Here is a 25,515-nt window from a genome sequence, read left to right as displayed (position 1 = left end):
GTAGCTCGGATGTCAAGTGTTGCTGCATGATGTGCTGGGCATGCTCACACCTTGCATGTTGAGAGAGAGAGAGATCTCTGAAGTTATATCTGGTGCCCAGAACATGAACTGCACTCAATGCTACCTTTCACCATTAACCCATTGAAGGTGCAAGCTCATTGTCTCGGCTTCTCTCTGGAAGGACGGAATGAAAAATAATCAGTCTTCAGAGTACAGTGACTCCTTTATCGAACAGCACATGGTGAACAGCACGGGTGTCGGAAATATTGCTTGTTTGTCTTATTAACTTGACACATGCCGGTGAGGATCAGCATGCCTGAGGGACCCACCTGCTTTTACAGTTCTGCTCCACATAACACACAGCTCTGGTATTGTGTGAACTGACCGTGGTTTAATTAAATAATGTGGCCTCAAACTGCTCCTCCTGCCCACTTCTCTCAGTTGGATTTCAAACCTATAGATATCCTCTTAGTTTACTGGCACCAGGAAAATTCACTTGGATGGGTTGTCTTTCAGGGATAAAGGTTGGGAGAAGGGAAGCAGGTCCAGTTGTTGAGCTAGACAATGCTGTTATCCGGTCCACTGCTGAGACTATAAGATTTCTCCTGATTCTTTCTGCATTTGTACTCTTGACATTTTCACAGTTTTAACTACCTCTTGGTCTTTTCCTAATGTGGCATTTTTGAAAACCAAAGCACGTTTGTTGATCATTGGAATGATTGGAATGAAGGCCAGATGGATCTCATTCGGTCCTTGGTTAGGTGTTAGCCTGGGCCAATCAGGGAGCCCTGGCTGACAGAAATAAACAGGCGATTGTGCTCGCTTTGGCAGTACATATACTAAAATTGGAATGATACAAAGAAGATTAGCATGGCCCCTGTGCAAGGATGACATGCAAATTTGTGAAGCATTCCATTTTTTTTTACACCTGCACACACACAACATGGGTGCTGGGGAAAAAAATAAGCACAACCACAGCTAGGCGGTGGTGTGTGGGGGTTAAAAAAGGAAAATAAAACATAAAAAAAAGATAAAAAGAGAAAGAGAAAAAGGGAGTGTCAGAGGTCCTGAAAGAATAAAAAGGAAAAAAAAAGACAAAAAAACAGGAGATTGTGCTCGCTTTGGCAGTATATATACTAAAATTGGAATGATACAGAGAAGATTAGCATGGCCTCTGTGCAAGGGTAACACACAAATTTGTGAAGCGTTCCATATTTTTTCACACATGCACACACACAACATGGGTGCTGGGGAAAAAATAAGCACTACCGCAGTTAGGCGGTAGTGTGGGGGTTAAATAAAAAAAACTAACAAAAAATTTAAAGAGGAAAAAAAAAATAAACAGGAGATTCAGAGTCTCCTCAGTTTAGGGGACTGACTCTGTGTTGGCTGATGCTACAGTCAGTATGTTACTCTTAGTTTTGGCTTCCCCTCTTTTTTGGAGGGGGAAACCTGATTTCTGAACTGACTGAATTATTTAGCCAGTTTGTTAACGGGCATTCCTTTTAGTGAGGACTGATTGTGTGCATCAGGAGTTTAACAATGTGTTTCAGGTGTAACTCAGTTCTCATTAGGGGATTGTTGTTTCATTGGCTGGTTACAGCCTGCGTGTTACTCTTTTCTCCTTTTTTATTCTTTTTGAGAAAAGGATGTTAATTTTGTGGTAGGGCTTAGCCCTTGGACTCTAGTTTTCTTTGATTTTTGTGTAAGTGTCTTCACTTTTTTTATTGGTGTTTGGACTGAGCCGTTGTGGAAGATATACATTTCACCAGAGAAGCTTGTCCTGTGGGGATGCCTAGCCCTCTGAAGATCGAACACCTCTGTGTGTGCTGGGAGGTGAGCACTTGCTGTATCCTGGAGTTTGGGTGAAGACCTTTCCTTTAGAAGTGGACCAAACCCCTGTGAGTTAACTGCACCTGTACAATGTACTGTTCCTGTGAATGGGCCTGGTTTTCCAAGGCTGGGCCAGGACTCTTTGAAGACTGAACACCTGTGTGCTGTGGGGTGTGCATTTGCTGCCTTCAGGAATGGACTCTGCCCTTAGTTGTGGACTCTGTTTTTAGCAATGGACTCTGCAGTTTGGAGTGGACTCTATTTCTGACAATGCACATTGTATACTGGAGTGGACTCTTCCTGGAAATGGATTTTATATTTTGAAGACTGAATAGATTTAGACTGTGTACTAGAAAGAACTCTGTTTTTTGGTAATTAACTGTATTGTGGTGTTTCCTGGGTCTATCACCTGCACTGTCTTGCGTGTCCCTGGGTCTGGCAGGTCTTACTGTGAGTTGGGAGGCTCATGGGTCGTCCTGAATGCTGTCACCCTGAGAGCTGGAGGGTGGGTAGGCCATCCTATGAACCTGAAGGTTGGTAGGCTGTCCCGAAAGCCAGAGGGTGGGTAGGCCACCCTGATTCCAGTCGCCCCGAGAGCCAGATGGTGGGTAGGCCGTTCTGAGCACTGTCCTGAGAGGGGGTGATTGGGACAGCCTGTCCTAGAGGTGGTCAGAAGGTGTTAGAGCAGCTGAGAGCCGGAAGGCTTGTGGGCTACCCTGCACGCCGTCCTCCCAGGGAAGGGGACGGGTTGTCCTAGAGGTGGCTGGACGACACAACGGGGTGGGTGAGAGCCCAATGGTATTTAGGGCAAGACAGAGCCAGAAGGCAGGTAGCCAACCTCAGTGCTGTCACCCCAGGCAGGTACTGGGGCGGGCTGTCCTAGAGGTCGAAAAGTGTGTCAGGATGGACAGAGAACTGGAAGGGGCATGGGGTGGATCGAGAGCTGGAAGGTGTGTAGGGGCAGACTGCTTAGAGTGGTTGGAAGGCAGGAGGGACAGGGGCTTGCTGGGTCTGTATTGTCTGCACTTTCCTATGTAACAGGATTGTCTCATGTACAAATGTCTTTGTCGCTGTCTTTTCATATGTGGAACTGGGAATTGAGGTTTGTCCTCCTCTCCCTGTAAAATGGTTGAACGGCAGGGTTTGGGGCCTAGCTTTGCTGCTCCTCTCCCTTGTAAAATTGCTGTTTGTATACAGCTGTAAATGTTAACTGTTTTTCTGTAAACACATTTGTAGTTGTTTAATAAAACTTTAAAAAATATACAGGGTATTTTGATGTGAAAGGCCCTGCTTGTCACAGGCCACTCAGTTGTTTATTCCATTTCCACTACCAGGGAGAAAAGAAAGATTTGTACATCTGTCTTTCACTGTGTCTCACACCTCTCCACACACAACATAGTTGCTGGGGAAAAATAAGCATTTTTTTTGAAAAAACAAAGAGGAAAAAAATTCCCCTCTCCAACTCTATTTTGATTTAATTCCTGCCCTCTCCTTCACTGTTTGATCACACAGCATTGTCCTTTTGAGAAGGGCACTGCTCGTCACTGGCCACTTGGGTGTTTCCTTTCTTCCTGGTGGTGGAATATAAATAAAGATTTAAACACTTGTTGTTTTTCACTGTGTCTGATATCTGCACACACATGACATAGGTGCTGGCAAAAAATAAGCTCTATACCTGTCAGGTGCTACTGTGGGGGGGAAAAAGAAGAGATTTTAAAAACACAGTAGTGTCAAAGGTTTGGTTCATGCTGGGAGTTGGATCAGTGTCAAGGGCACCCCATGTGTAAATAAAGGGTAACTTGCTGAGGAGTTATTTCAAGAGCCTTCCTCCAATAGCTCATCCAACTATTTTACAGCAAATATTTACCCAAATAACTATCATCATTTCAGTTCAATGATGTTTAAAAAAAACAGGACTATCAGAGAGTCTCAGTCTCTTGGGACTGGCTCTGAGCTGGCTGGTCATGGATATAATACTTTGCACATGTAAATAAAGGGTGACTGATTACTAATCTCTGTGCAGTTTCTTCAACAATCATATTCTTAAGTAGCTCTTTATTCTGGTGTAGTTTCCTAATTTTCCTTTCCTATCCACTACTTTAGATTCATTTCCTCCTGAGATGATCCTGCTGGGATATTTAACAACCAAACAGCGGTTCGTGTCTGGCAAGGTCCTGTTTTGTATGATTCAAAAGGTTCAACACAGAAAAATCTATACGCCACCCATTGACATTTTAATTACTTATTTGTTCTGTTCTTGTCTCTTCACCATTTTGTTTATCGTTTTCCCTCCTCTCGATCCTTTTATTCCATCGCTGTCGTTACTTGTAGCTTCCTTTGCCTGAGGATCTGCTGTCGGAATATGTCAGGTCCATCTGCCCTGTACTATCCTAAACTATTGTGTGCCATCTTCATCCAGCCACACCTATTCTGCTTTTCGTTCTGTTCCCCTCAACCTGGTCCTCTCTGTAGCTTTTTGATCCAATTTGCTGAAATACTGACTTTTTCCTTCTCTGGATGTCATGTTTAGAGTTTTGTTAAAATAGTTCTTATTTGCTTCAATTTTTTATTTTACATTGAAGGATGAGAAATATTTTCTTTTATCTTTATTACTTCATCCCCCTCCTCAGCCACACAATTCTTTTCCTTGCCTTCAATGGTTCGCTCTTTTTTCAATCTGCTGGTCTGTTTTGACTTTACGTACCCTGAAGCATTTCCTTATTCAAAGTTCCACTCGCATTTATTGTCAGATAAGGTTTAGTTTCTCTCCCCGACAATCGAATCCCCAATCCTCTTGCACTCTTTACACAAGAGAAGCAAAACCTTGTTTATGAATTGATGTTTCTATTTTGACTTAATGTTAGCTTGCTCTCTCTCCATGGATGCTGCCTGACCTGCTGAGCTCTCCAGCATTTGTTGTTTTCAGTACAGGTTCCAGCATCGGCAGTAGTTTGCTCCTGCGTCGACAATATTGGTTGTTTTAAGAAATTATTTTATAACTCCTTTCAGATTAAGCTCTCTTCCACCCGTCTGATGTATTTGTAAACAGGAAGCCTTCAGCATTTTAGATTTTCAACTGATACCTGTAATTCTATCTCGCCTGTCATTAACACCATTGGAAGCATAATCAGAACAAGGACCTCGAAGGTAGGAAATCAAATGTTGTGAGTGATGTGCCTCATGGCTTTTTGAGATTGAGAAAATGTGACAGCTTAAACTGCAAAATATGTGTTGAAACAAACCATTTTGCACCTGAGAAATGTAGCATTTTTACTTTAATATGGAGACACCTCAGCTAGTTGCATATTTAATTAGTTTTATAAAGCACATTAATCCCCTCTGTGAATGATAATCTGCATATTGTTGAACAACCACAAACAAAGTCCTATAATCTATTACAATGCAAATAACAAACAAAACTCACCAGACAAAGGGTGGAATTGAAATTTTGAGTATTTGGGATGGGGTGAAGCAGAAATGGAGGGGGTGAGCTTCTGTTGCTATCCTGTCTTCCCCCTTAATTAATTTGGAGGGGTAGTCAAGGTGACAGTGCCTGCCCATGGCCAATATCTTAAATGACCAATTTTGAGCCTCCTTTCACCAGTACAGGGATTTCACCCAGAAGGACATTATGCCATGGGAGAGCCAATCAAGTAATGGTGGATGGTCTCCTTTTGTGTGCTCAGGATGTGGTAATGGTCATCCCTTCCCTCACTAACAACATCTGGCCCCACTGTACTTGAGAGACTAATACCACTTATGTTAGCTCTGAGACTGCTGACTGATTTGGGTTAGCTACAGTTCTGTTAGTTGCCACTGCTCTCCCTAGCAGTGTTAGGATTGAAGGCTGACTGGTTGTTGGGTTGGCTGTAAGTTCTTGGAGGAGCATCCTTCCCTTTTAATGGTATGGAAGCCCCACAGTGGCAAGCTGTGTATGTACTGCCTGATTGACACACAATCCTGTTAAATCTCCCAGAAACAGCAGCACTGGCTTTGCCTTTGGCTTTCTGGCCAATTGGCAGAGTCTCTGCTGCAGCTGTAAACTGCAGTGGAAATTGCTTTTGATCTTCCCGCTCCACCTCCTCCCCACACTCCCCAACCACCACGTTCACCGAGCTCTGAACTTGCATCATTCTCTAAGTTCTTTCCGACCTTCCTTGTGTACTCCCCAATGCCATCTTGTCCATTTCTACCCCTTCAAGTTCCCTTCTTATGTTAGCTGATATTATTGAGTCTTTCACTCCTCAAGTTTTATCCTTCTCTTCCTTCACATCTGATGTTACACCCCTCTCCATGAAAAGAATCTCTCAGAACATAGAACAGCACCGCAACAGGCCATTTGGCCCACCCTGTCTGTCCTACCATGGTGCCATTCTAAAGTAATCGAACCTGACTGCACACGGTCTGTATCCCTCTATTTCCTGCCTGTTAGAGGTCAACAGCATGAAAACAGACCCTTGCCCATGTCACCCAGTTTAAACCAGTCCCATTTGCTTGCATTTGGCCCATATCTCTCCATGCCTATCCATCAATGTACCTGTCTAAATGTTTCTTCAATGATGAAATTTTACTCACTTCCACCACGACTCTGGCAGCCCATTCCAGACACCCACCATCCTCTGTGTTAAAAATTACCCGTCAGGATCTTTATGTCTCTCTCTCTCTCTCTCTCTCTCTCTCCTCTCACCTTAAACCTCTGCCCTCTAAATGTCAACTCCCCTTACCTGGAGAAACCTTGTCTACTTTTTCTATGTCCCTCATGATTTCATACACTTCTATAAGATCACCCCTCTGTCTCCTACACTCTCCTGCCCTATTCAACCTCTCCTTCTAACACAAACTTTCCTGTCCAGGTAACATCCTAGTAATTTTTTTCTGTGCTCTTTTTGGTTAATTATATCCTTTTAAAAGGCAGGGCAACCAGAACTGCACACAGGTCTCTAAATATGGGGTAAAAACAATGACTGCAGATGCTGGAAACCAGATTCTGGATTAGTGGTGCTGGAAGAGCACAGCAGTTCAGGCAGCATCCAAAGAGCTTCGAAATCGACATTTCGGGCAAAAGCCCTTCATCAGGAATGGCCTTACCACGATCTTGCACAGCTTCAGTAAGGTGTCCCATCTCCAGTACTCAATGTTCTGACCAATTCATGTGGCTGTGCATGTGTTTGTCTGAATGCCTCTTAAACTTTGCTCATGTATCTGCTTCTAACAACTTCCCCTAGCGGTGCATTCCAGGCACCTATTACAATCGGTGCGAAAGACTTTCCTCGCACATCTCCCTTGAACGCTCCCCCTCTCACCTTAAACCTATTCCCCTGGTATTTGACATCACCATACTGGGAGAAGGACCCTACCTATCCACCCTATCAATGCCTCTCATAATTTTATATATTTCTGTCAGGTCAGCCCTCAGCCTCTGAAGCTCCACCGAAACAATCCAAGTTTGTCCAACCTCTCCTTATAGCTAATATGCTCCAATCCAGGCAACACCCTGGTAAACATCTTTTGCACCCTCTCCATACCCTCCACACCTTCCTGCAGTGTGGCGACCAGAATTGCATACAATACTCCAACTGTGGCTTCACTGAAGGCTGATACAGCTGCAACATGACTTGCCAATTTTTATACTCAGCGCACTGACCAAAGAAGGCAAGCATGCAAGTATACTTTCTTCACCACTTTATCCACTTGTGTTGCCATTTTCAGGGAGCTATGGACTTCAGCCCCAAGATCCCTCTGTATATCAATGTTCCAAATTTTAGAATGGGTTGCAGGTTTTGATTCATTATTATGTAAATCCCAGAACTTTTCAAGTCACATTCCTGAGATAACTTAAGGATTTTTAAAAAGTGACGTTTCAGCTCAGACAATGCATTAAAGGTGTGAGGCGAGAGTCTGTCTGTATTCCAATCTTGAGTCAGACTGATCCTATTTCCAAAGTAGGGATTTATTAAATGTCATATAAACTGACTGCCATACAGATCGTGTGTTTTTTGAACAAAATAGAAAGTATCTGCAAATGCAAATTCACCCCATAGACTTTGTGTGTGTGTGTGCGCAGGTATGAGAGAGTGAGAATGTGTGTTTGGGAGAGGGGAACACTCTCTCCCACCCTCCGACACGCACACGCACACACACTCTCCCTCTCTCCCTCACATGCACAACAAAAAGCAATCAAACACTCTTATCCTTTACCTTGTGGATAGCTTTTGTGAAGTCAGGAGGTGACGTACTCACTACAGAACTCCAATTCACTTCAAACATTGGTCCGATTCAATTTCTGGTGGTTAATAACAGGATGTTGATAGCTGGGAGTTCAGTGAAGCTAATGCCATTGAACGTGAAAGGGAGATGGTCATTGTCTGGCACTTGTAGATGGAAGTATCACATGAAAAGGCCCTTCACATCCATGTTGACCAAAACTTACCACTTGTCAGCCCAAGTGTGGATCAAGTCTGTTCAAGTCCAGCTGCACAGAGACATGGGATGATTCAGTATCTGAGGAATCCTGAACATTGTACAGTCATCAAAAAACACAACTACTTCTACTCCTATGGTGGAGAGAAGGTCAGCGATGAAGCAGTTGAAGGTGTTTGGGCCTGGGACACTGCCCTGAGGAGCTCCTGGAGAGACAGAAGGAAAATGACAGCGGAATCCAGTAAAATGTGGAAATGATGGGGTGTTGATCCAACGAGAGCTCATCTACAAGATGAGTTCTCTTCAGTGCCATCATTTCCTGGTATTTCTGGCTAGCAAAAGATGTGTTAATTTTGTGATTGTCACATTGGATATTTGTTGATCTGTGACCCAATGTTTCGGCCTTGATTTCTATAAGTTTAGAAGCATTGCTTGAGATATTGAACACTTCAATTATAAAAAAAAAATGTATTTTTTGCAGAAGCTAAGTACATTCCTATGCAAATATTATTGTCAAATAGTAGAAAGTATTATTTAATATTAAATATGAATTTGGATTGATATTAGACGGGACGAAACTAAAATGCAGAAGGAAGGAAATTATTTTCAAAAGCTTTTGACTTTAAAAGCTATATTTACTTCACTCTGAGGCAGTGCCCTGGGTTCCTAGTCTCTCCTACAAGTGGAAATTTCATCTCAATGTCCTATCTAGGCCTCTCAGTATACTGTAAATTTCACTCAGATCCCCCTCATCTTTCTAAACTCTAGCTTGAGTACAGACCCAGATTCCTCTACTCGTCGTCCCATGACAAGTCCTTCATCCCCGGGATCAGTCTTGGAAACATAGTCTGGATCCTCTCCAATGTCAACCCATCCTTCCTTAGTTATGGGCCGAAAATTGCTCACAATAGGGGATTCAAGATGGCAGTGACCCAGTAGGTCTATCCTGCTGAGCTCTCCACCAGAACGCAGACAAAGTGGAGCACTCACCCTCCCTTTATTACCCATTCTGTTATAAATAGTTGTTTTTTGACCCCCAGAATCGTTAGTTAGTGTTAGTTTATAATAGTTAGGAAAATGACCAAGGGAAAAGAACAGCGAGGGTTGCAGCAAGCAGACACTCCCCTGCAATAACAGGCATGGCCTTGGCTGCGCGTCAACCCTGCGATTACCCCAGGAGACTTACCTGGAGAAGAGTCTGGTCTCGGAGTTTGTGAAACTCCAAGAGAAGATCGACTCAGCAATGGAGGAGACCCAGGCCAGGTTTGAACCGATCTCAGGCATGACCAGGAGATCCAGCGTCTCGGGCAGCGTGTCAAGGCAGCAGATCACCGCCTCAGAAAACTGGCATACCTGGCCAGAAAGAAGAATGCCCCCGATTCGATCGCATCCATTAGAGAGAGTGCTGGTGCTCTCACATGCAATGCCAAAAAGATTAACGCAGTATTTAGGAAGTTCTACTCTGAGCTGTACCGGTCGGAGGGTTGGGAGGACAGATTAGTGAAGATGGAGTCATTTTTTTAAGGCCTTGGACCTTCCAAGTGTAGGTAGCTCCAGAGTGATAAAGCTCCCAGCTCAGACAGATATAAGGAGTTTATAGACACACTGGCCAGACCACTGTTGGATATGTACAATTACTTGTACTGTCAGGACTGCCTCCCTTCATCTTTGAGAGAAGTAAATATTTCCCTTATTCTCAAGAAAGGGAAAGCCCCAGAGGATTGCATTTTGTACAAGCCCATATTGTTATTAAACGTGGATTTTTAAGTTCTGTTGAAAATGCTGGCATTGTGATTGGAGAGGGTTTTGTCTTTCATTGTAAAGGAGAACCAGACAGGTTTTTTTTAAGGATCGTAGGTCTAGTAGTAATATTAGAAGAGTATTAAACATGGTTCGTGTATGCAAGGTTTGATTCTGGGCTTGATAGTCTCCCTAGATGCAGGGAAAATGTTTGACTAGGCGATGTGGCCATATGTCTTTTATATACTGGAGTGGTTTGGTCTTGCAGGGGTTTTTGTCAGGTGGGTGGCAGTGTTATATAGTGACCCGAAAGCAGCGGTTCTCACTAACGGTATAAGATTAGATTAGATTCCCTACAGTATGGAAACAGGCCCTTCAGCCCAACAAGTCCACACCGACCCTCCGAAGAGTAACCCACCCAGACCCATTCCGCAACCCTACACCCCTGACTAAAGCACCGAACACTATGGACAAATTGGCATGGCTAATTCACCTGAGCTGCACATCTTTAGACTGTGGGAGGAAACCGGAGCACCGAGAGGAAACCCACGCAGACACGGGGAGAATGTGCAAACTCCACACAGTCATCCAAGGCTGGAATTGAGCCTGGGTCCCTGGTGCCATGAGGCAGCAATGCTAAACACTGAGCTACCGTGCCGCACATAAGATTTGACAATTTTAGTATCAGTAGAGGCAGCCGCCAAGCGTGCCCTCTCTCGCTGCTACTATTTCCATTGGTGATTGGGCTCAGGCAGAGGCCATCCGGAGGGACCCAAATATAATTTCCCTGGAGGTAGAGTCAGGTAGGCATAAGATCATCCTAATGAGGATGGCATTCTTCTCTTTTTAACTGATCCGATGATATCGGTGCCCAGTTTAATACAAATGATTAATCTATTTGGTTCGTTCTCGGGGTATAAAATCATTTTCGTGAAGTTAGAGGCCATGTCTGTGGGGGACCTTATTAGAATACCCGATCTTGGGGATGGAACCTGTTCCCCTTTCAGGTGGTCACAGGGAAGTTTCTTGTATTTAGATATTTTTATCACCTCAGCCTTCGTACATTTATATAAAGCTAACTTTGTCCAGTTGCTAGAGAAGATAAGGCAGGACCTTTGGCGCTGGGAGGATCTTCCAATATCCTGGTTGGGTAGAATAGCTCTGGTCAAGATGAATGTTCTTCCTCATTTATTATATCCCATGAGAATGCTCCCTTTGATGCTGTCTAGGCAAGCACTAAGGAGGCTTTACCGTTGGCTCAGATCTTCCATCTGGCATCGTAGGCGGCCTCTTATTAAGTTTGCCAAATTGCAGCTTACGCAGGGGATGGGAGGTGTGAATTTCCCGGATTGTAAGAAATATCAATTGTAGTTCCCTACAATCCTATGTGGCTGACTGGGCTTGCCAGGACTCACGGTCAATCTGGTTGGACATCGAGGCCTCTCAGGCAAAATGCCCCCTCGTCAATTTGTTGTTTATGGACAAGATGAGGACTGTTATGGGCCATTGCAGAAACCTGATTGTCTTTAATACGGTTAAAGCATGGAGATTGATGCTGCAAGGTGAGGGCAGCTAACAAAACCTTCCCCTTACACTCCCATAGTAGGAATGTTAGGATTCCGGCCGGGGTCAATGGACTCTGGCTTTAAGCTCTGGGAGTCTCGAGGAGTCTCTTGTTTGGGAGATTTATTGACTGGGTGGTAGTGATGTCTTTGGAGCAGCTGAGTCAGAAATATGAACTTACTTGAAGGGACCTCTTTCACTACTTTCAGGTTGGGGACTTTATACAGAAAAAGACTACATTAATAGTTAGTTGACTTTATAAGATTGATATAGGAAGGAGAGTGCATCAGTCCACAGGCACTCTCTTTCTTTATTTAGTGATGTCTTGAAGGACATTGAGCAGCTGTGCGGAATCTGGACTCAGGAATTGGGGGTGAACATCTCACCAGATGCGTGGGAGGATATTTGGGAAAACATAAGGAAGATTTTGATTTGCAATAGGACGCAGGCTATGCAATTGAAGCTATTCCATAGGGCTCACTTGGCACCGGAGTGGCTTGCAAAATTTAAGACCTGAGTGTCCCCAGTGTGCCCCAAACGGAACCCAGATGTTGGCACTCTTGCTTGTGGTCATGTCACAAGCTGCATGGGTGTTGGGGTGCCGCAGTGAGTGTTTTGGAAGGGGTCTTGGGAACTGAGGTCAAGGTGGATCCAGTGTCCCTCCTCTTGGGTTTGCCGAATCTCCCTTCTTTGGACACGCATGGGAAGAAACTATTTCATGTTCTTTCATTCTGTGTGAGGAAGAACGTTCTAATGAGCTGGGTGTCAGAGAATCCCCCAGGACTCTCGGGGCGGTGTAGATTAGTTTATGGAGCACATCCCACCTGGACTTCCTTAGGAGTATGGTGCACCAGAAAACAGAACTGTTTAATAGAAAGTGGCGGCCCTTGCTGAATTATAGAGACGCAGACTTGTCGGCTGTATTGGTCAGGGCCTTGTGTAGTCATGAGGACTACAGGGGGCCCCTGGGAGGAAGAATTCTGAACAAATACAGGTTTGCCAACTGAAGTTCCCGGTGGTGGGGAACTCTAATGGGATTGCGCTGAGTGTAGTAACTTAACTGAACATAACTTAATTTACCTTGGTTTAACTTGGTTTAGTTTGATTTTTTTTCTTAGTTATTTATTGAATTGTAGTTTTTGTAGGTTTTTTTCTCTCTCTCTCCTCAGTGGTTCGTGGAGTAGAATAGTAGTTTGTTTTCTATTATTGTTATTATAATATAAGGAATATTCTAAATGTGGTTTGACTAGAGCCTTATACAGCCCTCAACAGTACATCAGTACATGGGTTTAGATTAGAGTGGTGCTGGAAAAGCACAGCAGGTCAGGCAGCAACCGAGGAGCAGGAAAATTGACATTTAGGGCAAAAGCCCTTCATCAGGATTTACATCAGTACATCCCTGCTGTTTAATTCTAGCCCTCTTAAAATGAATGTTAACATTACATTTACCTTCCTAACTGCCAGCTGAACCTTCATATTAACCTTAAGAGAGTCCTGAACTAAATCTCCCAAGTCAGAGTTCTGAAGCCTTACACCTCTATTCTTCCTACCAAAGTGCATAACTTCACACTTTCCTACATTGTATTCTATCTGCCACTTCTTTGCCCATTCTCCAAGTCCTTCTGCAGCCTCCCCACTTCCTCAACACTATTTGTCCCTCCACCTATCTTTGCATCATCTGCAAACTTGGCAAAAATGTCCTCAGTTCCTACATCAAGTTTGTTACTGTAAAACATGAATAGTTGTGGTCCCAGCATAGATCCCTATGGAAGTCCACTCGCCACTCACTTCCATCCTGGAAGTCTCCACTTTCTGCCTTCTACAGGTCAACCAATCCTCTGTCCAAGTACCTTGCTCCTGACACCATGGACTTTTATCATGTTTAGTAGCTTGTCAAAAGCATTCTGGAAATCCAAATTGATCTAATTGACTGTCTCTCCTTTGTTTAACTTGCTCATTATCGCTCCAAAAAATTCTAACAGATTTGTTAGACATGACCCCTCCCCCCCTTAACAAAGCCATGATGACTCAGCCCTATCTTACCAAGCAACTGCAAGTATTTCACAATCTCATCCTTAACAATAGTCTCTAAAATCTTACCGATGACCGAGGTCAGGCTACCCAGACTGTTAGTTCCCTGTCTTATACTGCTCTCCCTTCTTATACAGGGGTGTTACATTCGCCATTTTCCAGTCCTCTGGGATTGTCCCTGACTCCAGTGAATCCTGAAAAATCACTAGCAATGCCTACACAATCTCCTCAGCTATCTCCTTCAACATTCTGGGCTATGGTCCAACTGGTCCAGGTGATTTATCCACCTTCAGTTCTTTCAGCTTCCACAGCACAGTCTCCTTAGTGATGGCCCCTACATTAACCTCTGCCCCTGACTCTCTTGAAGTTCTGGTATGCTGCTGCTGTCTTCCACTGTGAAGACTGATACAAAGTACCTATTCAGTTCTTTCACCAGCTCTTTGTGCACCATTACAGTTTCCAGTGGCCCAATGTCCACTCTTACCTCTCTTTTACCTTTCAGATATCTAAAAAAAAAACTTGCAGTCTTCTTTGATATTATTAGCTAGCTTACTCTCATATTTCATCTTCTCCCCCTTTCGTTATCCTCTGTTGATTTTTAAAGGCTTCCCACCAATCTTCACCACACTGTATGCTTTTTCTTTTGCTTTTATTCAGTCCTTCCCTAATTTTTTACATCCTTGCATTTTTTAATAGAATCCCAACAGTGTGGAAACCGGCTCTTTGACCCAACAACTATGTGCGGCACGGTGGCACAGTGGTTAGCACAGCTGCCTCACAGCACCAGAGACCTGGGTTCAATTCCCGCCTCAGGTGACTGACTGTGTGGAGTTTACACGTTCTCCCCGTCTCTGCGTGGGTTTCCTCTGGGTGCTCCGGTTTCCTCCCACAGTCCAAAGATGTGCAGGTCAGGTGAATTGGCCATGCTAAATTTCCCATAGTGTTAGGTAAGGGGTAAATGTAGGGGTATGGGTGGGTTGCGCTTCAGCGGGTCGGTGTGGACTTGTTGGGCCGAAGGGCCTGTTTCCACACTGTAATCTAATCTAATCTAATCTAAAACAAGTCTACATCGACCCCCCCAAAGAGTAACCCACCCAGACGTATTCCTTGATCCTACATTTACCCCTGATTAATGGACCTAACCTACCCATCCCTGAACACTATGAGCAATTTAGCATGGCCAATTCACCTAATCTGCACATCTTTGGAGTGTGGGAGGAAACTGGAGCACCCGGAGGAAACCCACGCAGACACTGGGGAGAATGTGCCAACTGCCCACAGACAGTCACCCAAGGCTGGAATTGAACCCAGGTCCTTGGTGCTGTGAGGCAGCAGTGCTAACCACTGAACCAATGTGCTGCCTATCCTGGATGAGTGCAGTTCCAACAGCATTCAAGAAGCCATCCAGGAGAATCTAATTCATTGATCAGCAGTTTATGTATCATCAAAACATTAATTCCCTCCACCACAGAGACTCAGAGACAGCAGTGTGTCCTAGCTACAGGATGCACTGCACCAACTCAACTAGCCTCACTTAGATTTTTAGATTTAGATTTTATTGCAACGTGTACTCAAGTACAGGAGTACAGTGAAAAGTGTATAATGTCACCACACACGGCTAGTTAATAATATAAAAGAAGATTGCACGAGTTTATTTTAGATACCTAAGAGAGAGGCAAGAGTAGGCTTTGGGCCACTGGAAAATGTAGTGTAGCGGTAACATGGAACAAAGAAATGGCAGCGGAACTGAAGAGGCACTTTGCATCAGTTTTCACAGTGGGAGATACCAGCATCATACCAGAATCTCAGGAGAGTAAGAGGACAGAGGTGAGTGTGGTGGCTATTTTTGGTACAAAAGTACTGAGGTACAAAAAGCTTAGGGACAAAGTAGTAAAAGAAACAATGTTAAAGAAAAGTTAAGCATTACCTTCATAGAATAATTAGAAAAATCAGTAAACATATCCTCATTCTAATCCGCGGCCTCTACTATCCGTAAGGACAAGGACAGAGGAAGACCACCACCACCAAAATCCCCTCCAAACTGCATACCATCTTGACTTGGAAATGTATCACGATTCTTTCCGTGTCATTGGGTCAAAGTCCTGTAACGCCCTCCCTAATGGATCTTTTTATACCCCAAGGACAGCAGCAGTTCAAGAAGGCACTCATTACCACTTTCTCAACGAAAATTAGGAGTGAACAATAAATTTAGGCCGAGCTAGTGATGCCTTAGACCCAAGAATGTCTTTGAATGACTGATTATTTCCATGCATTTAGTCAGTGTGTCTTGATGTTCATTGAAATAGCTGCATCAAGGGTCTTGACTCCTGCAATGGAAGAAACACTTCCAATAACTACTTTTTGCAATCCTGACAAACATAATTATGACACATTCCATCACTTTCAGTAGGCTCAATAACCAAATGGAAAGATCAATTTACAATTTCTTTAGTATTAAGTTTGGTCACATTATGTTTTCCCTCAATCTTACATTGGATTGTCCAACAGCAATAAACTCTGTATTATCACACCAGAACTAACAGTTATGTTCAGGCTTTATTAATAAATATTGAAAGGAATAACTGATGACTAAAGGAAAGCAATTTTACAATGTGAATTACAAACTCAGCAGTTTGGGAGGCAGGGTGAGTCACAATATTCGCACGATGGTAATACAACATGCAGGCATAAATAAATATATATTGATATGTTTAATTTCTGATTTGCATGTAAAAAGGAAATAGATTTTGTGATTAGCTTCTTGTCCTGTAGTTAAAGCAAATGCAAGATTGAGTGTCTTGTTCACCTTTGATCAGCAATATTCAAATCTATTATTTATTAAACAGTGAGCTCTTTCCCAGACCCCATTGCTACATTACCCTGAAAACTAGAAATGCTGGAACTTACACCATTTAACAGGCAGCTGGATGGATACATGAAGAGAAAGGGTTTAAAGGGATATGGTCCATATCCTGACAAATAGGACTAAATTAATTTAAAATATCTGGTCGGCATGGACGAGTTGAACTGAAGGGTCTGCTTCCGTACCGTACATCTCTGTGACTCTATGACATGCAATAGGCCACAAAACATCGACAGAGTGAGAAAAACAGGATAAATGTCTCAGGCTGATACCTAACCTACAGTATTTTTAAGCAGGAGCAAACTACTGCAGATACTAGAATCTGTACTGAAACCAAAAATGCTAGAGATCACAGAGGGCCAGGCAGCATCCATGGCGAGCAAGCAAGTTACTGTTTCGAGTCTAGATGACTTCTTGCTTGCTTTCTCTCCATGGCTGCAATCTCCACCACTTTGTGTTTTCAGTACTTTTAAGCAATTGTGTTTTCACTTCAGATTTCCAACATCTGCAGCATATATTTAGTAATTCCTCTCTGAATGATTGATTTTTAATCAAAGTGAAATTATTTACATGTCGTTACATACCTTAAAGATTTATTTCATGAATTGCCTTCAGGATGCTCCTGACTGTGGGGTTTTGTTCAGCCATTTTCTGAACAAACATTGGGGTCATATCACAGGGAGTATTGAGGTCACCTAACCAGAGGCTAATGACAGGCAATTCTAGCCTACTCTGAGAGATATGGTCCATATAATCATTGAGATGCCTCAACTCTCCAGTGATTGGAGCCATACCTGACACATTGGAAGGTGGTTGTGGTTGTTAGAGGTCAGACATCTCGGCTCCAGGACGTCTCTGCAGGAGTTCCTCAGGATAGTGTCCTAGGCCCAACCATCTTCAGCTGCTTCATCAATGACCTTCAGAAGTGCAGATGTTCACCGATGATTGCATAATGTTCAGCACAATTTGCGATTCCTCAGATACTGAAGCAGTCCACAGTCAAATGCAATAAGATCTGGACAGTATCCAGGATTGGGTTGTGGAAGTAACATTTGTGCCGCACAAACGCCAGGCTATGACCATCACCAATAAGAGACAATCTAAGTCGTCACACTTTGACATTCAACAGTATTACCATCATTGAAATCCCCAACTATCAACATCCTGGGGGCTATCATTGGCCAGAAACTCATCTGGACTCACTGCATAAATGCAGTAGCTACAAGAGCAGGTTAGGCCCTAGGAATACTGCAGCAAATATCTCCTGAATCCTCAACACCTGTCCATTATCAACAAAGCAGAAGTTAGGAGTGTGATGGAATTCTCCCCACTTGCCTGGATGAGTGCAGCTCCAACAACGCTCAAGAAACTCAACACTATCCAGGACAAAGCAGCCCGCTTGATTGGCACTACATCCACTCCATCCATCACCAGCACTCAGTAGCAGCACTGTGTACTATCTACAAGATGCACTGCAGAAAATCACCAAAGATTCCAAACCCATGACCACTTCCGTCTGGAAGGACAAGGGCAGCAGATACATGGGCACACCACCATCTGCAAGTTCTCCTCCGAGCCACTCACCATCGTGATGTGGAAATGTATCGCTGTTTCTTCACTGTCGTTGGGTCAAAATCCTGGAATTGCCTCCCGAAGGGCATTGTGGGTCAACCCACAGCAGGTGGACTGTGCGGTTCAAGAAGGCAGCTCCCCAGTACCTTTTCAAGGGCAACTCGGAGACGGGTAACAAATGCTGGCCCAGCCCAGTGATGCCCACATCCCCAAAATGAATAAACGAAAGAAAAACTCGTCACAACTGAGCAGAGACCCGAGAAACAAGGGACAGTCAAGTTTAGGAGTTCTCTTGCAACAGAGCAATGAGCTTCTTCCAAACTCCTTCACAGTCCTCCTCACTGTGTCAGAGAGTCTTTGTCCCACAATCCCTGACTCTCCTCACACACACACAGATGATGTTGAGGCGGTTTTCAGTCTAAACCATATAACATGATTAACCTGAACAGAGAAATACTCAATTCCACACAGCTTAAGGTAGAGCCACAGTAAAGGAAGACTGGCTTTAATCCTCCTACAATGAGAGTCTGTGAGAAGTCCTTGAGCTTTATACTTCACATGAAGCTTTGAAACCTTTAGGAAATCAATGTAATGCAATTGAGGCTACTCTCGCAGAGCGCTTTAGGAAACATCTCCAGGACACCCGCACCAATCAACCCCACCGCCCTGTGGCCCAACATTTCAACTCCCACCTCCCACTTTGCCGAGGACATGCAAGTCTTGGGCCTTCTCCACTGCCACTCCCTCACCGTCTGACGCCTGGAGGAAGAACGCCTCATCTTCCGTCTCGGAACACTTCAACCCCAAAGCATCAATGTGGACTTCACTAGTTTCCTCATTTCCCCTCCCCCCACCTTACCCTATTTCCAATCTTCCAGCTCAGCACTGCCCTCATGACCTGTCCCACCTATCCGCTCCACACTCCCCCTGACCTATCACCTTTACCCCACCTCCATCCACCTATTGCACTCTCAGCTACCTTCTCCCCAGCCCCATCCCCTCCCATTTATCTCTCCACCTCCACATCCCATTCGTGATGAAGGGCTTTTGCCCAATACAATAAATGACATGTGCGGAAGTGCAGGTGAATCTGAAGCACTTCAGCGAGCATCTCTGGGAGAAAGAACATCCTATCTTCCACCTTAGGACCCTCAAACCCCATGGCATCAATGTAAACTTCACTAGTTTCCTCATTTCTCCTCCCCCCACCTTACTCTAGTTCCAATCTTCCAGCTCAACACCGCCCTCATGATCTGCCGCACTTGTCAATCTACCTTCCCACCTACCTGCACCACCCTCCCCCTGACCTATCACCTTTACCCCCACCTCCATCCACCTATTACATTCTCAGCTACCTTCTCCCCAGCCCCACCCCGCCTCCCATTTCTCCCTCCTCCCCTGAAGCTCCCAGCCTCATTCCTGATGAAGGGCTTTTGCCCGAAACATCGATTTCCCTGCTCCTTAGATGCTTGGAAGACCTAATCAGGTCAGGAAAAGTAAATGCAGTGGTATATTATGGTGTGGGTCCAACCCAAGGCCAAGTCCTGCACATCATGGTTCATAGTAACTGAGCTTGTGCACGTATCCATCCTTCTCTGTCTACATACTTTCTTGCACTTACATCTCGGCATCCACCACTCCACCTAATGCAAAATTGCACCTGTCATGGGATGGAGAATGTGAATGACACTCATAACATCAGCAGCTCAAAACAGAGCAGAAGAACAGACCAGAGAGAGTCATGTAAGGAGGAGGGTGACACTCCACGAGAGAGTTTCAGTAACCTGGAAATAAAGAGTGTTTGCAATGCTGAAAAGAGTGAGAGCCTTACTCTAGGATAAGGATAAATTAAGGGTGCTTGTTGGCTCAGTGGTTAGCACTGCTACCTCCAGCACCAGGGACCCGGGTTCAATTCCAGCCTTGAGCATCTGTCTGTGTGGAGTTTGTACATTTTCCCCATGTCCGCGTGGGTTTCCACCAGGTGCTCCGGTTTCCTCCCACAATCCAAAGATGTGCAGGTTAGGGTGAACTGGCCATGCTAAATTGCCCGTAGTGTTCAGGGATGTGTAGATTAGGTGCATTAGTCAGGGGTAAATGTAGAGTAGTAGAGGAATGGGTCTGGGTGGGTTACTCTTCAGAGGGTCGGTATGGACTTGTTGAGCCGAATGGCCTGTTTCTACACTGTAGGGGTTCTATGATTCTACGTATTCAGTGAGCCAGCAGCTACTCACATGTGAAACTAGCAGCTTGTGAACTCAAGTAGCCCAAGCCCCAGCGACTGTCTCATGCTGTTTGGAACCAGTTTGAACTGGGTCAGCTCAGAGGAATGGCACACGGTGTAAATCCTGATTTGGTGGAAGAGTAGTGAGGTCATCCTTGGGTCGAGGCTATAATGGAAGGACACAAGCTCACGCAGGTGCGCTAAGAACCAATGAAAAAAAGACACCATAGTTCGGGAAGATAAAGGAAATGGATAAAAATGAAGGATTTCGGGCGTGCCTGCTGCACAGATTTCCAGTGATCAACCTTCGCTGAAATCTGGGAGAGATGGCCTGGTCATCATGCACTCCTATTCTCTGGTTTTAGCCTTTAAAGTCTTTGATTGTTCAGTGATCATTAGAGCAACCTAGTAGATTTTAGTCTTGTATGAACTGGGTACCTGTTGCTAACCTTTTCTTAACCCAAACAGTGTGAATTTTATTAGACTCGTGAAATTAGTTGAGACAGAATTGACTGTTATCCTCTTTGTGCTGAGCCAATAAACTGTTGCTGAGGGAGGCATCCGGGCGACAATTCACATTACGAACTCTTCCCTCCTGTTCTCATCAAACGTTGAAGTACAATCTCACATGCACCATTATGATTTATCCCCTTCTAACACTGACAGCCCTCTATCATGTCCCCATCTTCTGCAAACTCATTCCTCAGTGGTAACGGTGAGAGGATGAAGACTGCTCAGATTCACTCTGAGGAAGCACTATTCCATGGCTCTTGTTGCTCCTGTCACACAGTGGGTTAGGGTTACAGCCGAAATGTTGACTTCTGCACCTCTTGATGCTGCCTGGCTTGCTGTGTCCTCCCAGCCTCCTGTCTGTCTACCTTGGATTCCAGCATCTGCAGTTTTGTTTTTGTCTCTAACAGTGCATTTTAACTCTTACGCCAGCAAAAGAGCTGTGAGCCAACTCTTAATAATAATAAATAATAATATTCATTTATTTAACACAGTTAGTACTGCAGCAATAAATAACAATTTACTCTGCAAATCTATCCTGCGCTTTGACTTAACTCTGGATGATCATACTTGGCCATATTCCACCCGGTGATGCCATCTAGTCTTCCTCTCCTAATGTTCTCAGGGGTGCCTTCTCTCCTCGGTGGTTATTCTTGATTTACCGCTCTCCAGTTACCGCTCCTGAGGGTGGTGTTGCAGCTATTCTTATGCTCCAAAGTCTTGGCGCCTTTTTGGGAGGGACTTGAGTGTCCTCTAATAGGCCAATCTGAATCGATCGCCCTGATCGTTCAGACCCAGCACGCTGAAGGCTAGGTGTCCCTTAGGTGTCCATTCCTGAAGATGCTGGATGAACATAGCCTCCTCCAAAGAGTGGTGTGAGGAGCCTCCATGTCTGGTGCACACCTCGACATTTCCGACTATTACAGGGACGGCATTCCGTTGTCCCGTTCGAACCCCAAGTCCGGGTGTGTATTGTAGGGTCTGCAGCCACGAGGTTTGTTTGCAAACTGTTCCATAGTACCTGGATCCTGTCTGGATTCTGCAGCATGTCATCACTTTGGTCAAGGCTGGTTCCCATTTCTCAGCATGCTTTGATCGTTGTCCATCTTTTGTAACTCCAGGACACCTTCATTACCTTCCAACCATAAATTCATTAGTTTGAGTGACCAGTCCCTCCCCCTCCTCCTGAACGTGACGTGCAGTGGATCACGTAATAAAAGACCAATCTCTTGTGCGGTGATCATCCAAGCTTAAGCAAAGCATAACATATACTTAAACCACTACATTGTTCCAGATGGCATATGAGAATCAAGCAAACAGTAAGCTAAACAGATAAGGAGAAATAAGCAAATATAAGGCAGATTCATAATGAAAAATCCAAAGGCCAAGCAACGTTATAAAATCATTATAAAAAAGTCATTAATAATAATAAAGAAAATTCAACAAACATTATTCATGCACGATGGAACTGATTCACTAGGCCTAGTCAAATATTTACAAGGTTTCCATAGGCTTGATTTGGAGATGCCGGTGTTGGACTGGGGTGTACAAGGTTAAAAATCACACAACACCAGGTTATAGTCCAACAGGTTTAACTGGATGCACACTAGCTTTCGGAGCGACGCTCCTTAGCGTCGCTCCGAAAGCTAGTGTGCATCCAGTTAAACCTGTTGGACTATAACCTGGTGTTGTGTGATTTTTAACTCTACAGGCTCGGGGAGACTGTAAGTGGATTGAGGTCTCCAAATTCGGTTTGTTAAACAGTTTGTTCTTCCACCGGGCCAATATAACAGTGAGGATGGTGAGGTATACTAGGGTAACTAGAATCAGCAGCACAGACACAAGGCAGACCCAGGGATGGATTTGTATGTTGGAGCCCCAGTCCCAGAAATCCTCCCACCAAGTGGTTACTTGAATCTCCTTTACTTGTTCTTTGGCATCGCAGGCCTGAGGTATCACCTTGGTGAAGGTTCTGTGGACTGTGGCCTACCAGGCTCGAATCTGGTGTAACTCCTCCATCAGGGCCTGGAGACTGGTGTCGTATGCCTCCACGCATTCCCCCAGAACCTTCCAGAGTTCCTCACTTGCATTGAATCCCTTTTGTGTATATTCATTAGCTAGATTAGGTCTATCCTGCAGGTATGTGTAGCCTAATACAGAAGGTGATGTTGGTGACATTACATTGGACCGTCCCATACTGATAAGTGTTAAGTGAGCTTGTGAGTCAATGTTCCCCTTCTACCTGTCGGCTACCCCAAGTTACGTCAATGTCCAGATTGTGAGGCTCTATGGGACAATTCAGGCTGGTGTTTGTCTTGAAGCCACATAGTGAGTGTTCGTTTGAATAAACTGGATATGGGCATGTTATCACTGTGTTAGTTTGTTGACACTCATCCAAAGTGGTGCCTATGAGCCTCCCTTCCTTCTCTACTGTGTACAGTAGGATGTCATTTTATCCTATCCACAGATCTTCGTGTATGGTGTCTGTGTTTTCTACTTCGAACACCCTTAATCCAATTCTGTCGTGCGTGATTATCGGGAGTCCTAATACCATTCTTAGTGCTTTCCCAGGAGTCCCTTTACAGTCGTTGTTGAACCAGACTTTAGTCAGTTACCTCAATTGGCAATCTGGTCATTTGGGATGTTCCTGTCCCCTAAATAAACGTTCTTTCTGTTCATCACTGATCCAGGATGGAATCTATCCCTGTCTAACCTGATTGAGATTTTCCCTCATCTGGTCTATCATCCACTCTCCACATATGCCGCATAGGGTTTGGTCATGTTGTCTGCCATCATCTTCCAATTTCCCCTTTATTATCTGGTTTATTGTTTTGGCATGTCCTTTTAGCACAGCAACCTAAGGCTATTGGTTTAATTTCCCATTAGTTCCTCTTTGGCATTCTGACGACTATTTTTGTTAATTATGTCCAAAGTCTGTTTTACTTATCAAGTCAGGATGCTGGGTTTATTGTCCAGGTCAGCCAAACCAAGGGCATTAATGGTCGATACTCCTGCCCCATATGCTGTCACTAAGTCATTCAGAATTTCCCTTTTATGTCATTTCTCTGCCCTGGTTTTGATTTTCCCATTGTCTGTCCTTATCCCTCATCCCAGTAATCTACAGGTCAAGTGGAGGCATAGTTTTTTGAGTTGGGGACAACATTATTCTGGCAGTTGGGTTCCTACTAAATTCACTACCACAGTTGCCAATTCATGGTGGGTGTGATCATATAGGTTTTTCCTATGGGTTTTAAAACCAATCTGTTTTGTGGATCGGTGGGGTGGCTTCAGGGCAAACGGGTTGGGGTGTCTCCGTGGCTGGTTTCAGACCGTTCTTAATCTCGTGCAGAATGAATGTCCCCTCTAGGAGTTTCCCAGGCCATCACTGCCCAAGTTCCAGTCCCTTTTCTGAGACACTTGCCCAACATCCTATCTCAGGCACCCATTGTTGGAGGATCCCCAACAATCGCCTGTCATTTCTACGCTCAGGTAACAGTTGTCTGAGTTCCCATTAACTTGTTTGCATTCTGCCCGCTGACTGTCACATTCAAACATTGTACTCTTATTGGGGTGTACCCACAACACACCACCCTCACATTCACTGACATCCAGTGGGCCACACCATATATACCCCAGGTGCGTGTCCCCAGGTTTGCTTGATGTTTCAGGCGCGTGGATCTCGATGACGATCCCAACATATTGATTGTGTTTCACACGGTCACATTTGTCCTGGAGAGAAATCTAGGCCATTTCTGTTGTTATCCTTGTCTAATATCTGAGTAGTTTTGAACTGATGTAATGCCAATGATGCGTATGTCCTAACCCCACTTTTTCCAAAAACAAATAACCTTGGAATGGAAATCCATATGGAATGTTATGTCGGGTTTTTAGAAGCCTGTTGGGCTCCAACCTCTGTTTGCAGTGGTACGGGTGAGGATTGTTTGGACGACCTGACCATGATGTGGATAGGGAAGACTGAAGCGAGGTGGCCATGACGACCAATGATTTAAGACAAATGAAGGTGAAGCTGCCCTGCCCGAAAGACTAACACGAGGCCGTCAGCACAACCAATGATTTAAATATGAGCAAAGATGAAGGCGATCTCAAGAGATTAACAATTTAAATGTCAGTGAAGATGAAGGCGATCTCAAGAGACCAATGATTTAAATGTCAATGAAAATGAGCAGGCAACCAAGAATTGTAACCTGGTTAATCCCACCAGCGTGCGCAGGAATGAGAGTTGGAAAACGTGTGAGATGCATGCAAGTCTGGGCCATCAGGAACAGTTACACCTCACCCTTGGGTGGCTAACAGGAGTTATTTCCTCACCTGGATTAGCGAGTGAGTGCATCTGTTAAATAGGCACCCAACAGAGAGTCACCAGTGTGTTCTGAATCCTTTTGTCTTTGGGGGCATGGCCATAGTGAATCCTCCCTGTTCCCATGTTTGTGTTTTGTCATGCCCCCTACTGGAGACATCTGGAATTATCGTCAGGGGGTCTGAGCTCATCAGTTTAGTCCATACTAGCCGTCTTGTGGTGACACATGGCCTTGGTACAGGGATGCCTTTAGGGGTCTGATATATTGAAAGTCAGAACTGCTCGGTTTGCCTGTCTGTCAGGGGGTTCTCAGGGATTCATGTCATGGCCGTGTGGTTAGTGAGTGGTCAGTGATTCCAACCTATCAGATGGTCTCCCATTGGGTCACTTAAAATGGTCGGGGGTCCCTTGGACATGGAGGCGGCTGTTAGTGGCAGTGATGGG

At 44.5% G+C, this 25,515-nt stretch overlaps 2 non-coding genes across 2 annotated transcripts; both read left to right on the top strand.

Annotated features, from left to right (window-relative positions):
- Positions 1-815: 815 nt before the first annotated feature.
- Positions 816-922, top strand: LOC140464806 (U6 spliceosomal RNA). The gene has a single exon (XR_011954981.1). It is a non-coding gene; the product is annotated as a U6 spliceosomal RNA (small nuclear RNA).
- Positions 923-1,112: 190 nt separating this feature from the next.
- LOC140464807 (U6 spliceosomal RNA) lies at positions 1,113-1,219 on the top strand. Its single transcript, XR_011954982.1, has one exon. It is a non-coding gene; the product is annotated as a U6 spliceosomal RNA (small nuclear RNA).
- The last annotated feature ends 24,296 nt before the right edge of the window (positions 1,220-25,515 follow it).

This window comes from Chiloscyllium punctatum, chromosome 40, assembly GCF_047496795.1.
Source record: "Chiloscyllium punctatum isolate Juve2018m chromosome 40, sChiPun1.3, whole genome shotgun sequence".
Lineage (NCBI taxonomy): Eukaryota > Metazoa > Chordata > Chondrichthyes > Orectolobiformes > Hemiscylliidae > Chiloscyllium > Chiloscyllium punctatum.
Note: the sequence above shows the minus strand (reverse complement) of the source record. Positions and strands in the feature narration are given on the sequence as shown.